Source organism: Haliotis cracherodii, unplaced genomic scaffold (genome assembly GCF_022045235.1).
Source record: "Haliotis cracherodii isolate W230 unplaced genomic scaffold, xgHalCrac1.p SCAF_5, whole genome shotgun sequence".
Taxonomy (NCBI): domain Eukaryota; kingdom Metazoa; phylum Mollusca; class Gastropoda; order Lepetellida; family Haliotidae; genus Haliotis; species Haliotis cracherodii.
In genome coordinates this window covers 24,684,298-24,697,616 of record NW_027266308.1, presented here as the reverse complement: position 1 = coordinate 24,697,616, position 13,319 = coordinate 24,684,298, and positions in this window count along the sequence as shown.

The following is a 13,319-nucleotide window of genomic DNA, read 5'->3' as shown; positions in this document are numbered from 1 at the left end:
TCCCGCGTATCACTGGTAGTGCAATATTGTCATGTGCACAGCATGTTTGTCATTTCAAGCATACCACATAAGGTGGTCATGTCAAGGACCACATTCCTTATTGTGTAAACAGTTGGTTCTATTTAGTAAGATTCAACATGTGTTTATGTTGTTTCTTATCTAGGAGATAAGGCCAGACACTCTCTTTTTAGCTTGGTTTACAAATCCAGCAACTCCAAGATATTGAAAACAGTACGTGAAACAGTGTAAGGCAGTTGGAATTTTATGAATAAGTTAAAGGTTAAAAAATCAAACTCATTTACTGTCACTATCACAATGAATAAATCATTAAAATACAATTGAAACCTGTTGGAAATTTATCTTAAAACACATGACGAGAAGTGACAGATTCATGTCTATTACAGAAGGGAGGTAACTCTAAACTCACCTCACCTCACCTCACCTCACCACATCCACACACAATCATGACCTACCTACTTAAAATTTTGCGGAAATCAAAAAAGATATTTGAAATTGGATTGTTATTATTTTTTTAAATATTTGACTGCTGACCTGAATCTTTAGGCAAAAAATCGGTAAGCCAAAAAGAAAGAAAAACGTCTGGCCTGATATCGAAACATGGAAGCAGGTGGTCTGTTTGACGATGATAGTACATACGTCTACAAGCCTTGGAGGCAGTTCTTCCTAAGAGTGATCATGGTGTTATTTAAAGTCAATTTCATGTTTCCTGTAAGAATCTGCTGGCTCTGGCAGGGGTTTGAATCCTAAAAGTGCCTGGCAGAGTTATGGCCCATGGCATGTTAGAACCATGCTGCACAAAAGTGGTAAACATCTATATCCTGCACAATACGATATGACATACTGTTCCATGCAGCTCTACTTGCTCTCTCTCTTACCTAGGTCTCGAGTGTAACCAGCGTAGCTGATTGTGCATAGTGTACATACATCATGAATGCATATGATTGGGTCTTTTTTCAATGACTGAAAGATGTGAAAGAAATTAGGAATTGTTAAGATGATTGGTATTTGATTTGGGAAGAATTGGCTGCTCTCCCACTCCAGCATTAGAAGTATGGAACAAGATATGTGGAAGATTGATGACATACAGTTTGACATTACCACACACGATGGCTGCTGTCTTGTCTCAGCTGGCCTTGTGTCTACTTTGTTGAAATTTCAGCAGGTTCTCCAATACAATATTCAAATATTGTGTAACACCTGTGACATTTGTTAACAGTATTCAAATATTGTGTTACACCTGTGACATTTGTTAACAATATTCAAATATTGTGTAACATTTTCCACATTTGTTAACAGTATTCCAATATTGTGTAACACCTGTGACATTTGTTAACAATATTCAAATATTGTGTAACACCTGTGACATTTGTTAACAATATTCAAATATTGTGTAACATGTTCCACGTTTGTTAACAGTATTCAAATATTGTGTAACACCTGTGACATTTGTTAACAATATTCAAATATTGTGTAACATTTTCCACATTTGTTAACAATATTCAAATATTGTGTAACATTTTCCACATTTGTTAACAGTATTGAAATATTGTGTAACACCTGTGACATTTGTTATACTTTCCACAAGTTTGTTAGTACCACAGCAGGATATTTATGTTCTTATAGACAGTGGAGTGAAATGTGATATGTATCTGAAGTGACCTGCAAGATAAGAAGTTATTAGAGACTGACCCTGGATTAAGTAATGTGCTGGTCAATCTGTAATAATTTCAGTATGATCTCTTAGGGCTTTTCTGGACTGCAACACTTTTATGATGATCTCTGATATGAATATGCAAATGTACATAATAGTAGAAGGAGAAAGGTCAGTACTGAAACCTGCATTGAGGGTGTTTTAACAGCAGGTTGTGTGTCAGGCAGAGATACCTAACAATATTTTCCATCAACCAATTGTCCATCTTCCCGAGGCAAGAGAGTTCACTAGCCTATATCAAAGACTACTTTTTAGAAACTAGACTTTGATATATAGGCTAGTGGACACTCTTGCTTCGGGAAGATGCTTATATTGTAAGGCTCACTTGCACAAGGCGAATTATTTGCTATTATTGTAAGTGTTTTTAGTCTATGATTCTTTGTTTGTGTTGGTCCGGGGTGACCATACAGTTCCTAGTCTTTGTGTTAGTGTGTGCATGGCTTGGTGCAGGTCTAAGTGAGTGAATTAGTTAAATGTGTGGTACATGTGTTTTGGGGCCCATGGCTGTGAGGGACAGCTCTCGGGTATGGGATGTGGCTGTAGGGTACGGATGGAATAAGAGGGACAGGATTTGGGATGTTAGGGACAGGATTTGGCTGTCATGATGTGGCTGTGGTGTATGGAGTACCTTTGGGGTATGGGATGTGGCTGTGAGAGACAGAATGTGGCTGTGAAGGACCGGATGAGGCTGTGCTGTGATGCATATAGGATGCTCTATGTTGGTAAATGTACTTGATATGTTATGGTTACAGTTGCAACAACAATTCCCAGTCAGAGTAACCATGGTTCTGCATGGTTTCCCTGAAAGTTTATCTCATTGCCTGTGAATTAATTTGAGGATTTTAGAGGACATTTTGTATTACTTTCGCATAATGTGCCAACATGTGCATTCAGCCAATGTCTACATGTTACCATGACAACATTGAATAACGCATGACCTCTGAGGTTTGCATATGTGTGGATGCTGTCAAATACGTCAAGTCGTCAGTTTTACCATATCTTCAGCATAAAGGCCCTAGTGTGGATGCCGTCAAAAACGTCAAGTCATCAGTTTTACCATATTTTCAGCATAAAGGCCCTATGGGCAGAACACTCTTAAATGCCACTTTCAGTTTTACAGGTTAAAGTTTTAGTGATCTTTTATATGTTTTTACAAGTTTTGACTGTTTAACCTGGCATTGTGTTACGCCTATGCCAGGAACAGCAAGTGCTGTATGACTATACAATAACTTATGTCTATGTGCTCTATATAAGTTATTATATATACATAATACTTGCTGTTACTGGCATAGGTGTAACACAATGCCAGTAACAGCAAGTGTTGTATGACTATACAATAACTTATGTCTATGTGCACCATATAAGTTATTATATAGTCATATAATACTTGCTGTCACTGGCATAGGCATAACACAATGCCAGTAACAGCAAGTGTTGTATGACTATACAATAACCTATGTCTATGTGCACCATATAAGTTATTATATAGTCATATAATACTTGCTGTCACTGGCCTTGTGTTACGCCTATGCCAGTAACAGCAAGTGTTGTATGACTATACAATAACTTATGTCTATGTGCACACAATTGTAATTACATTTTTATGACAATTTGTTACATTAATATATGGATTGTAAATAGGATTATACTAAGTAAATGGATGTTTATAATATTTATTGTGTATATCCTCCAGGCTGAGCACTTGATCTGGTATTTTAGTACTTGTTCCCTATATTTGATACACTTTTTCTACACTTGCGGGAAGTCAGAGGCATGTGTACAGCTTAAAGAGATGTAAATAAACTGGATCTAAGAATGTTCATGATGTTTTGTTTGTGTTGTGTTCATAGTCACTGGCTCCAAGCTGGTCCTGAGGTGTCGGTGAATACATGTTGAAGACTTGTCTTGAAAAAGTTGAACCGAAGTATTATGACTGTCCGTGCAAAGATATTGTACTATTCCAGAGTTATGCCAGTTTTTTAGTGCTAGCCCACTGAGATGACATGATGCCGTTTAACATGGACACCCCTTGTTTGTGTTGTGTTCATATTCCCTCTCTTCCAGTGTGTCCTTAGGGTGTTGGTGAACACATGTGGCTGTTGGTTTCCATGTATGCAGCCTGACACATGGATGGATTGCTATGAAGTCTTGCCGAAACATTGTATGATATGCTTCATTTATTATTTCTATAGATGCAGACATTAGCTATGACATGATGACACAAAGTGAAATTTACTTCAGCATCACTGAATGATGTCAAGGATAAAACTATATATAAACTCTGTTATACGGCAAAAAAATAGCATATTTGCAAATTTGCACACATATGCAAATTTACACACGTGAGCAAAAGTATATTTGCTGTTTATTTAATATGAAGTATAAATCCCATAAGTAAATTTGGAGTAAATTGTCAAAACCATCCATTTCTGTCATAGCCATGGAAAAGATCAGACTGGAAAGTTTCCGCAAGCGCAGAAAATTTCCCTATTTCCTTTGTGTAGCTCTAGCTCTGAGTTGTTCAAATGTTAGAGAAATAAGAAGAAAACCCTGGTCAAAGAGGTGGTGTGACATGGTTTTTCTGCAGCACTTTGAAGAGACAGACTGGCTGCATTGGCTGCTGATATATTGATAGTTCATCTTCACACATTATACCTGATATTCTTATAGTTCATCTTTATTTGTACTGCCAATATCCATCTAGTTCATCTTTACATAATACACCTGATCTTCGTGTAGATCATATTTACACTGACCTCCGATATTCATATATTTACATGTACTGCCAATACCCATCTAGTTCATCTTTACATATTGCACCCGATAATCCTATAGTTAATATTTGTGTACCCTGGCTTATATTTGTGTAGTCTATAAGCCCTGTTTATACAGCGACATTTGCACATGTGTGTATTTTTTGCATATGTGCAAATTCGCTTATGTATTACTGTATTGACGCACTTACTCATGTGCAGATTTTACTCATGTGAGTAAATTACACCTATTTAGTTGGGACTTGGTGCAAATTTGCTACAGCCTGTGAGTATCTGCAGTTTAGTTGTGTATTTTTTGCTATCGTGAGCAAATTTGGTAGTATGGACACATAGCAAATTTACATACAGTAAGTATATTTCCCAACTGATTGCATGATATTTATACTCAAAAACAAAAGTTCCTGTGACACCAATATTTTGGTGTATTTTTCAAACAAGTAAAGTTTGGTTTTCAATCTTGTAGTACATGTATGGAATCAAGTCACAAAAACGCAACTGCTACAGAAAAGCATGGATTCCGTGCAAAAATTGACTTTTATGCAAGCCCCGTGCATTTCACTACCGAAGAATGGATATAAAAACGTGTTTTAACGGGATTCCTTATGCATTGTTTAGCATCGTGCTGACAACAACCACTCAGAAAAACAACAAAATTACGCAATTATTCAACATTACGAAATGCCACGCCTGTCCGAAAATGAGCGTCTGCGAGCCGTTGGTATGCTTGAAGCAGGATCGAGTCAACGTGATGTTGCAAGACAATTTAACGTCCACAGAAACACCATTTAGTGTTTATGGCAACGTTGGCAACAGACGAATGCAGTGAGAGACCATCCTCGGAGTGGCAGACAACGTTTAACCAATAACCGACAAGACAACTGGATTCGAACAACACACCTACGAAATCGATTCCAGCCAGCAACTGTGACTGCAAGAAGTATCCCTGGCCTTCGACGAATATCTCCACAAACCGTACGTCGTCGCCTCAGATGTGCAGGGATTGTCGCTAGAAGACCCGCCAGACGTCCCATTTTGACAGGAAACCACCATCAAGCACGTCTACAGTGGTGCAGACAGCGTCTACGCTGGACGGCCATGCAGTGGGGACAAGTTCTATTCACTGACGAGTCTCGTTTTCACGTCTGCCACAGCGATGGACGGATTCGAGTGTACCGACGTCGAGGTGAACGTTCCGTCAATCATTGTGTCATGGAAGAAAATCGGTTCGTGGGCGGCAGCGTTATGCTATGGGGTGGGATTACAGCAAGACAGAGGACCCGTTTGATAGTGGTAGAGGGAAATCTCAATGGACAGCGCTACCGCGACGAGATCATCGGCCCTGTTGTTCTACCGTTTTGCGTCGTCATGGTCCAGGCATTACCTTTCAACGTGACAACGCCTGGCCACATATTGCTCGACTTGTTCAGGATTCTCTTCAACAAAACAACGTGATTGTCATCCCCTGCCGGCCCGCTCCGATGATCTCTCACCAATCGAGTACATGTGGGATGAGATGGATCGGCGCCTTCGACGTCAACCACGTGTTTCACAGACACTCCAGGAACTTCGAAACATGCTCCAGCAGATATGGACAGATATCCAACAGGACTTTGTGCGACGCCTGGTCCATTCCTTGAGACGAAGATGTGTTGCTTGCATCGCAGCCAGAGGTGGACACACACGCTATTGATTTGTAAATTGACATTTTTGCATGTTCAGGCAAAAATGGCTGGTAGAAAACAAACAAATGAGGGCCAAAAACGTGGGTCTACATGGAGCGACGATGAACTGAGATGTCTTTTGGGAATATGGGAAGAGAATTGTATTGAAGAACAACATGAAAAACCCCAAACAAAAAATGGGTCTATTTATAAAACGGTTGCAAGCGAAATGCCTGAGAAAGGTTTCGAGAAAACACCAGATCAATGTAAAGTACGCATTCATACTCTAAAAAGATCGTACAGAGAATGTAAAACAAGAATAAAAAGAGTGGTAAGGGTAGGAAAACCTGCAAATTCCTCGAATAACTGGACGTCATTCTCGGAAACAGACCAGCAGCATCGCCGCTGAAAGTGATCGATACTGTAAGGAAGAAAGCTGGACTCTGAAGCTGGAAGAAGCTGATGATTGCTTGGTTGGTTGGTTGGTTGGTTTGTTGTTTAACGCCGCAGTCAGCAATATTCCAGCTACATGACGGCGGTCTGTAATTAATCGAGTCTGGACCAGACAATCCAGTGATTGATATAATGAACATCGATCCACGCAATTGGGATCGAAGACATGCATCAACCAAGTCAGCGAGCCTGACCACCCGATCCCGTTAGTCACCTCTTACGACAAGCATAGTCACCTTTTACGGCAAGCATGGGTTGCTGAATACCTATTCTACCCCGGAATCTTCACGGAAGCCGATGAAAGTGATAATGATGATAATGATTATGGGGATATTCCACAGTCTGTCAACGATGATATCAGGAACATTACACCTCTTGAGAGAGAAGATGATCACAGCAGGGAGAAGCAGTCGTCAGACACAAAAGACAAAAAGGATGAAGGATTGGTAGAAAAAAGGAAGAGAAGAATCAGCTGACAAAGTGAAGAGCGAAAAGAAGAGGATGCGAAAGACAAGGTTGGAAGCGGCGCTGAAGTCAGTCATGGGTGGATTTGGTGCAGCCAATGAGAAAGCAGAGGGCAAATTCGTGGTTATTGAAAGACGAAAACTTGATTTGGAGAAAGAAAATTTCGACTTCGAAAAGGCGAAAATAGAATAAGAGGAAAGACAGAAGAGGGAGGAACGTGAACATCAGCTCAAGATGATGAAGATGATTATGGGAGCAATCGGCTAACGACAGGCAGGGCAACCACATTCAATGCCATCATTCCCTGTGAGCATGAGTTCTATGCATTCTGGTGAAGGTCAGGTTTACAGAGGTCAAGGTCCTTCCTCATTCTCGTATTCAAGTCATGGTCAGTCGTCTGGCTATGTACCTTCATGGCCATCTACAGACACGGATAAGCAGGAAGAAGGCACATTTTTCAATTCGTGAAGAACTGTATTCCTATGAAGAATTAAGGACACAACATCCATTTACATACAGAACATTAAAGAAACAAAATTTATTTTAATTTGTGAAAACGTTTGATATTTGTTGATTTACACTTCACGTTCGAAGTCAAGAGTAATAATTCACTCTTGACTACAAATATGAAACTTTAAGTTTATTACGCTTTTTTTACTTGCACAAGGCTGTGCGAGATGATCATGTAAAAATCACATGAAAGCAAATATTATTAAAAAAGGTTGAAAACGTGTAACTCTCTGTCATTGTCGAATATGCACTTGCTTGTATGGTGTCGTAAAACAATGTTAACCAGAATTTTCTTTCTCTCTCTCCCTCTCTCTCTCTCTCTCTCTCTCTCTATTTGTTAGACGTAACTTTGAATGGTTTAGGCAATAAACAAATTAAAGAAATAATCTGTTCAGTTGAATAAAATATTATTTCCTTCAGTTAAGTAGCTAAAATGGCTGCTAAGTTTAATGATTCACACACAACAAATTGCTCAAAGTTCGTTGTTCAAGAAAGTCTGTGCAATGTCATCCCTAAGGGTCCTTGCACACGGACAGGTTCGTCACCTCCATCCTGTACGCCCACTTGTTCATCTGCGTCATCATCTGTGTCTTCATTCCCCTCATCCCTGTAGGTTTCATTGACACTCTCACAGATGTTATGCAAGACATTGCAACAGCCAATCACTGTGCAAGCAAACTACACATCGACATGTTCATGTCGGTAAACATGTATCGATGGTCACAAACTCCCTGTAGGATCAGTGAATAAAAACCCTTCCTGTTCGAGTACATGTATCAATATATCAGCGGCCAATGGAAATATGAACTATAGGATTATCAGGTTTATACGTAAAGATGAACTGTAAGAATATCAGGTGAAATGTGTGAAGATGAACTATCAATTTATCAGCGGCCAATGCAGCCAGTCTGTCTCTTCAAAGTGCTGCAGAACAACCATGTCATACCACTCCTTGTGTAATCGCCATGTGACTGTTTGGGGGCGATGATGGGAATGTGACTACCATCAATGGACCCTGCACAGTTAAGAAAATCCCATCTCTCCTCATACCCTTTTACCACATCCTTCAGGGCTTCCCGCGCAGGGAATTTGACATACTCATCCAATAGGACTTGCCTCGCACACCTGATGGACACAAACACACACAGTAGCCTTCCCAACACCAAAGCGATTACCGACTGTCCTGTACTCTGACGATGATGCAAGACAGTAAATGGCAATTGCTACCTCCTTTTGGACACCCAGTGGTTCTTCAACGGTGTCTTGGGAAGGAGAGAGTTCATCTTCAAGTCTTCTGCAAATGAAATCCAATGTTTCCTTCCTCGTTCTCTAGCCAGTCTGTCTCTTCAAAGTGCTGCAGAACAACCATGTCATACCACTCCTTCCACAATTTACTCCAAATTTACTTATGGGATTTATACTTTGTATTAATGCACAGCAAATATACTTTTGCTCACGTGTGTAAATTTGCATAAGTATGCAAATTTGCAAAAATGCATTTTTTTGCCGTATAAACAGAGTTTATAGTTTTATCCTTGACATCATTCATTGATGTTGAAGTAAATTTCACTTTGTGTCATCATGTCATAGCTAAAGTGCTGCAGAACAACCATGTCATACCACCCCTTCGACTGGGGTCTTCTTCTTATTTCTCTAACATTTGATCAACCCAGAGCTAGAGCTACACTAAAGAAATAGGGAAATGTTTTGCGCTTGCGGAAACTTTCCAGTCAGATTTTTTTTTATGACAGAATTTACTTATGGGATTTATACTTCGTATTAATGCACAGCACATATACTTTTGCTCACGTGTGTAAATTTGCATATGTGTGCAAATTTGCAATTTTTTGCCGTATAAACAGAGTTTTAGACAACTGGTCCACCCGTGCCCCCTAATCACCTTTTACGACAAGCATGGTCGCCTCTTACGGCAACCATGGTTTGCTGAAGACCTATTCTAACCCGGTTGTAGGAAAACTGTTAGGCTTTTTCCCTAATGGTGCTAGTAGTATTGCATGCATCAACCACGACAGCGAGCCTGACCATCGGACCCCGTAAGTCGCTTCTTACCACAAGAGTGGGTGGCAGTAGACCAGTTCAAGGGTTAAGTTCAAGGGTTAAGAGATAAAAAAGCAGTCTCGTTATATATGTGAATCACTAACATATGGTACCTTTGAAGATCCGGGTCAGAACAGGTTTTCAGCAACCCATGGTTGCTGTAAAAAGCGACCATGCTTGTCGTATGAGGCGACAAACGGGATCGGGTTGTCAGGCTTGCTGACTTGATTGATGCATGTCATCGTATCCCACTTGCGTAGATCGATGCTCACGATGTCAATCTCTGGATTGTCTTGTCCAGGCTAAAGTATATAAAGACCGCCGTTATATAGCTGGAATATTGCTGAGTGCGGTGTTAAACAACAAACAAACAAAGAACAAATATTTGGTTCGTGATATATTTATTGACAATTGTAGACAAGATGATAAACTATAACTGTAAAATGAAACAACTGTTGGCTATTTCTATTAATACAACATCGTTACAATTTGTTCCTCAAGTACTACTTCCAACAGCTGACATTACTTTGAACGTATGATTTTTAATGAAAGATACATTAGAAAATGACATAATAAATCCTTAAGTTTTAAGGTTTTATATTTACCCCGTGAGAGAAGGGTTGGGTGTTGGTGGGGTGCAGGGGTGAAACATACATATCATTTTTCAAGTCTTTGAATGGCATTTAGAAGTGATACGCATAAGGAAGAGAAGACAACTTCTTTATTATGAAACACAACGTTTCGGAGTATATGCTTACTCCTGCATCACCTCTACCAGATAATATTCTATTAATATGGTCTCTGCCTCTACCTTCTCATTAATTATGTTCATACATTTGATGTCATTCAAGAGATCGGATTCACTGAATGTAAAGGTGCTGTGTTAATAAAATGTCGAAAAAACATGACTTTTTTTCTCGGTCAGCCATTATGCATTCACAATCAAGAAAGGGATCGGCAATAAAATAACCTTACATTATAGGTTGGTGTTTGTGTTAATATTGGACGCGACGTTAAACCCCATTTCACCTCACCTAAACTGGTTCCATTGTTACAATGTTAGGTAGAGAGGTGCCCAGTCAATGTTTGTGTCCGCAAAGCGCTTAAGCTGGGCCCCGTCTCCAATATCACAATATAGGAGCCGGTACAGGCCAATGAGACAATAGCTGTGAGCGCCTTCGAAATATTAACATACACTATGTTATGTAATTTTTCATTGGTCGCTATTTTAAGACGACGCGCTACCCTTCTACAAAAGCCTCCACTGAGAAACGTCACAAACTACTTTAAGTCATTTTGTTAGATGTGCCACCGTCGGATGCAGGAAAGACCTTCAAACTTTAAATTGTAATTAATTGTAGGAAATTAAATTTCCAAAATTATTTTCATCATATATTTTACGTACATGATATCGATATGTAAGAGAAATGATAGTAAACATAGTCTAGCGTATTTCTTTGCATGAACATTTCGCAGGTTTTCGAATACACCCCGAAATTGTGCTATGCGAGAAAAATATTTATCATACACTTGTCAGAAAACTTTGAGCGAATAAAATATTCTCAGGTATTTGAATGAGATACGCATGTAGGAAGTTTATATATGTCGACATATGTAGAGCCACCCATAAAGTATAAATGTCGCATTGAAAATATTCCTAACTTTGTCTTTCCATTCCATGACGTCGAAAAAGTTTATTTTAAGAGGGTTGGTGTTCCATTTTAAGGAATAAAGAATAACTCGTAATAAATATGACGTGACTCTTCTGACAAAATAGAAATGTGTTGTACGACTCGTATGTGGTTGCAATATATTTATTGGATGATTACGTTTAAAATGATAAAACCTCTGTTGAAAATATTGAAATTGGAATAGAATAGCAATTACCCATGGCCGATGTTGATATTTTCTAGCTATATATTTTTAAACAACATTCAAATGCAATACAATTATTAATACCAACGAAATAAGTCAATGTCCGTTACTCAACAAATGGGCAGAATCATAATGGATGGTTTCTATTCATTCACCCAGTCATCACTTCTAACTTTGTACAACGTTGTAGCTGAGTGACAGCAGTATGAAGGTGACATTCCGTTTCAAAGTGTTACAAATAATACTATAGTGGTAATGTAGTCTAAGATTGCACCTGGGTGCGTCCAGAGGCGTGTTCAGGAGGGCGGGCGCTCGCGATATTACGCGAGCACGCGCTGTTGAACACAGCTAACCGCGCGAGTGTACGCGTGTACTCGCGATCGAGCCCGAGAGGTAGTTCGCCTCGTAATCCAAGATGGCGTCGCACATTGAACAAATGTTTGCCTTTGGCGAGAATGGAACCGATGTCAATAGAATAATCTTTAAGACTAGATCTACCATCAAAAAGTTATTTTTGCATTTTCAATATATTGACCCGTGATGATCAGGGAAGACAATAGGTCTTCCGCAACCCATATGTTTGCCGTAAGGATCGAGTGATAAGACTCGCTGACTTTGGTGATGCATGTCATCGTATCCCCATTGCACAGACCGATGCTCATGTCGATTGCTGGATTGTCTGGTCCAGCACAGGGACATGTAACTAATAATAAAAATAAACACTTTGTTATCATGAACATCAAAGTATGAACACATCAAACTTATGATGAAATTAAATGTGTGAATCTATGACACTTGTGGACAGGGCTGTTTTGATTCCCGGTGACGCCATTTTGGATGCTGTGCCGCGAGAGCGAGTACGCGCCTTCCGTTCAGAAAGGCGTGATATTGCCTCACTGTACTCTCGCGCGGGCGCTCGCCCTCCTGAACACGCCTCAGGTGTCGATTTTCTTTTAAACATGGATGGTATTTAGTAACTATTTACATAAACCTGTGTTAAGTGATTATGTTGATAATTTTCAAGATCGTTGTAAAGATGGTATGGGGTCTTATGGTATGCGTTCTTAGAAAACTGCTTTCCATATTACTGAACATGACAGACATGGGCATCATCCTCAAAAGGAGTTATCTCTGTGGCATCGAACCTTTTATTAATGCATTACAGCTATCCCCAAACAATCAGAGAGAAGAGGTTCTCTTACCTCGTCTCGGGCATTGTTGTCTTGCATATCTCAATATTTAGCATAATAAAAACATTTCTGCACAATGTACAGTTCATTATAACTGCATTGTCAAAAATATGTGACTCAACGTAAGGTAATGATGTAACACTGTCCAGATTAAAGAAATATCGTATACAACACTATATATATATAAACTTATCGATTTCTTGTCCAAACAAACAGGAGATTATCAAAGGTAGATACACGTTATGGCCTAGATCTACGTATAATATCATATCGAACATTGACAAATATCCAAAGTAGGCGAAAAAATGTATGAAAGATATGAAAAATCTACAAAATAATTATAACTGTAAACAGCAGGATACAATGATCGTGTGTGCTTTCATTCCAAGAAAGACCTTCACCTCCAAGAAATTACCTAATATGTTCAACAACGTTGGCGTATGACATCACGACCGGTGACCGACTTTTACAAAATGGCGTGTTCACTGTCAACAGTACGCGGGATTTTAAGATGGGACTTTCGTTAATTCAGGAATCGTGCATGCATAAATGTGACATGTAAGTAATCGGAAACATTCCGACAATTAGTGTACTGTTATTT